The sequence below is a fragment of the Asparagus officinalis genome, chromosome 1 (genome assembly GCF_001876935.1).
Source record: "Asparagus officinalis chromosome 1, Aspof.V1, whole genome shotgun sequence".
Taxonomy (NCBI): Eukaryota; Viridiplantae; Streptophyta; class Magnoliopsida; order Asparagales; family Asparagaceae; genus Asparagus; species Asparagus officinalis.
In genome coordinates, this window is record NC_033794.1 from 690,385 (window position 1) to 695,211 (window position 4,827).

A 4,827-nucleotide genomic window follows, 5' to 3' on the forward strand; every position below is an offset into this window, starting at 1 on the left:
CACCTCGAGGTGGCTCGCACCAGGCTCGCCTCCCGCGATCATTTTCGTATCTCCGACAGCCTCCATTTCTGCTCCAGATGATCTTGTACTTTCGGTGAAGTCTCACGACAACATGAATCTGTCCCGATTCAAGATAACGATGACGGATCGCCTTAGTCCTTTGCATGAGGATCGAGGCAAAGCTTCAGTTAAAAAGCGTTTGGGTTTGGTAAACAAATCCCGAGTGACTCTTCAGGCTGGGGGGTCGTACGTGTTCTCCTAACAAGTTGAAGCTATCCCATACCGGGAAAACACACGTAACCGCCTGCTTAGGGTTACGTGTCCAGGTTCAGGAGCCCGTTGAGATTCCACACTCGCAATGGGGTGAATCTAAATATATGACTCCTAAGAACGCCAATAAGGCGATACATACCCGGAAGGAGACGTGTTTGTTACATGACAACATCATACCTGGGGAATCAAGTCAACAGCTGATAGGTTGCTCTGGCCACAACGCCGATGAGTTGTATTATCAGATTGGGGGTACGAAGAAATCTCGAAAGAGAAGTATCCTAGAATCGGACTCTCACTGTCCTTGTGAGAGGTTTATCAGGTCAGTATTATCAGAGTGTGGCTGCCCTAAGACCGCTCCATAGAGGGTCTCGGTATATAAAAGAATCTTCACCGAAGTGTCCAAATCTAAATCAAGACGCTTCTACAAGAAGAAATATGTCGGTCATGATGATGAGCTTCCAGAAGTTATCATCAATGTGGTTGATAAAGGAAAATCGACAAGTCGTTACAGCCCTGACTCTTTCTTGGAGGCATCTCAGCGCATCACTTGGTTACAGTCAGGATCTAGACAACAACATCGGATAGAGGACACTCCTCGGAGGATGAAACATCAGACGCCAACTCCGTGATCACTTTCGATAATACAATGTCCAGCACAGGACAATCTCGTGAGGCGTTCATGATCAATGCTGAACAAATGGTCAAAATCAATGCTAAAAAAAGGCCAAAGAGTGGTCTTCAGTTTATTTATTTATTTTATAGGCGGAGAAAAGAAGGAGATGGAATTTGGGTTTTGAGTGAGGGGGGAGAAAGAAAAAGGTGGAGGCCAGTAAAACGATTGAGATCTTCTAAATCTTCATTGGATTTTGTAAGCATGAATGAGAAGATCTTTCAAACCTCCATTGGTGGAGGTTTGCTCTTTGTATTTCCAAAACAGGCCACTGATTTCTTAGTCTGATAGTCAGCAGATTTTGGACTCGTCCGTGTTTGACTTTGACATTTCTTTTTTTTTTTATTTTTAAAGGGAGGATATGTTGTGACATTTCAAAAACCATATGTTTTCTCTTAGGGGGTGTTAGTCAATAGGGATATTTTCATGCAAAATGGGATAATTGTTAAAGTAGAATATTTTTTTGTTAGTAAGATATTTCAGTGGGATAAATATGAACATTTTTGTGAAGCGGGATATTTTGATAAAATAATATAGGATAATTTTTTTTAAATCATGAAATATATATTTATGCATTTTTAAGATATAAATACCATTTATGTATTTTAAACTTACTGTTATTGATTGATAATTGCTTACAAGAATGTTCTTTATTATTAAATAACTTTTGATTAGACTATAAGATATTGATAATTATTATTATATTGATGATCTAATGATGGTGATAACCATAATAGAAAAGAAGTAAAGAAAAAAAAGAAATATAAAAAATAAATATGACTTCTAGTTTTTTTACCACCTAGTTTCAAGTTAAAACTTAGAATAATTTGAGAGACTAGAACTCTCATTTTTGTATAGAAAAATAAAATAAGTAGGATAATTTTGTACCATTATCCCAATTTTAGTTTTGTTAGAGTTCTACTTGACTAACACTGTAAAATTTTGTTCTAGTTTTAGTTCTATATGACTAACAGCTTAAAAATTTATCCCACAGATTATCCTAATTTTAATTTTAAGTTCTACGTGACTAAGCCCCCTTAGGTGGCTTATTGGTTGGGATAAGTTGGGGCTAAGTGGGATAATTATTCCAATAAAATAATTTTATCCATTTGGAATATTTTGAGTGGTGTAAAGTGAGACATTTTAGGATAATGAGACAATTTGAAGTTTTAATTTGACAATTCATATGAGATAATTGATGATGTGATACTTTATTAAAGTACAATATTTATCTATCAATTAAATCTAAATTAATATACCTAATTGGTTTAGTATATTATTTGGTATGTTATATAATATAATACATTATTTTACTTTATACTAAACCATAATATATTATTTTATAATTACTAATTAATTATAACTATATTTAATGTTATTATTTAATATAATATAATATGTTATAATAATATGATATATTATAATAATATGATATATTATATAATATACAAATAATATATTTAATATAATATTTTAATAATATAATATTTAATAAAATATTATATTATTTTGTTTAATTCAATATAATATTTTATTTTATGATAATTACTATAATTTAAATAGAATAATTGATGATGTGGCACCTTATAAAAATATAATATTTATAATAATTGTAATATACTATTAATATATTAAATATTATTAATTTAAAAAATATTATTAAATATTATATTATATTATATTAATTATATATATATATATATATTATCATACTTTAATATGTAGTAGATTATTATAAATTATATTGTAGTAATAAAATATTATTTAATATTATAACTACCTAACAATATATTTAAGACTATTAATTAATATAATAATGTTTTATTATCTTACGTTATAATAGAATTTTAGAATATAATATAATTAAGATATATTATATATTATAATAAAATTAACATATATTATATATTTAATAAATTAGTACAATAAAATTATCCGACTTTCCTCATGATTGTCCCAAAGTTAGGAATGAGATTATTTTTGGAGGTTGGGACAAAAAGTTTATATGGAGGTGGGATAGTTTTGAAAAAAGTGGGGCTAATTGTGTTAATTTTATTGACCCAATGAATAACACTTTAAAGTGAAATCTTAATCTCATTATCCCAATAAATAATACCATAAAGCAAACTCCCAAAAATTATCCTACTTGCCCGAGAATTACACAAATCAATAACCCCCTTAGAAACCGCCATTGTTTGGGCCTCTTGGTAGTCAAGGATTTATTGGGTGCTATCCGAGGGTTTGGGCCATTGTCGATCACTTGCGGCCCACGCAAAGCCATATATTATGTCTAATAAGTAAAGTTCTCTATGCGAAGATTCTTCGCTTGACCGCCACCGCAGAGCAGCATGCCATTCCCTTGAAAAATGCAAGATCTAAGCGGGAGTAGGATTCTATTTTCTTCAGAGATCGATGCGCCCATAAGAGAATAAGTTTTTTCCCTTTCTTTTTTTAAACTTTAAGAACAAAGGGAAAAAAGAAAAAGAATTGCTATGATTCATAGGGGTGCATTCGGTCCGGATGTGGCTCAGATATGATGCTTATGATATTCATATCTGCTTATCCATCTTGGATACGGATATAAATATACCTCGGTAAGAAAAATTCATATACATATCAGCTAAAATCGAATACAGTTATGGATATATATATGCGGATACAAAATGGATATGAGAAAATTAGATAGTGTTGAGAAAAACGTAGTTCATGTGATACAAAAGAGATTGTTAATATGTTCATTATAATTGAAAAGCTAAGATTAAACATCTTGATCATCAACATTAACCACAAATCCGTAATCTAAGAATCAAAGCTATTACAAGAGTAGGACTAATATGTATTCGGATATTTTAGGTACGGATACGGGTGTTTCACTACAAAACCTATATCCGTAACCACATCCTATGGGTTATAGATTTGAGAAACTTATCCGTATCCTAACGAATACGGTTACAGATATTTACTCGGATACGGATGCGGTTTAGCACCCCTGGCCGGTTATGAAGCCTTGGACGTACAGCATGAGACAATCAGAACCCCAGTCACGCTGTGATCAGCACTAATTACGGCTCCATGGCCTATGGCATGCAAGTGATTTAATTGATAGCATTTGCACGCGAAGAAAAACTCCATTCTTTCTGATCTCTTCTGAACTACATACATGAGAGAAACTATATATATTAGCTAAAAATTTATAATCCTCAGGTTGCCAACATTTTCCCATCAAAATAGTTAATATATAAAACTTATTTACTAATTTTCTGTTAGCTAGTTGGTTACTTAACTAGTGATTATAGAAAGATTAAACAATTAAATATTAAAAGTCACGGTTCCATCTGATCACATGCATATTGTTAATTTGACTCTAATTAGAAAGAAATATGGTCGGCTTAACTACGACCTAGCTAGCTTATGATCAGATCTCTACGATGGCTCACTAGCAAAAATACGTCAAATTAATGAATAAAACCGAACACTATGGACAAGGATATGGTACAAATCGTCAACCCTCAATATATAGTACTGGCTAGTAGTAGTAGTAGTTAGGGGACCTTGCCGGCCTCTTGAGTTCTGATCAGCGGAGCGTGCATGCATACGGAACTGCAGCAAATTAAACTAATAATTAATTAAGAAAGCAAAATATATATATATATATACATGGAACAGTTAATTAATTAATTATAGTATAGCATCCAATATATATTCACATGTGTACGTATCCCCGGCCCCTAACCCCTCCATAATATATTCCAGATCCGTGGTGTGCCCGCCCTGCTTCGCGCTAGACGATCGATCGATCATCTGTGCATGTATATGTACTACTCGATCGATCCCTTGATCGATCGATGTTGTTTGATCACATTTGCTAGCTAGCTAGGGCCTTC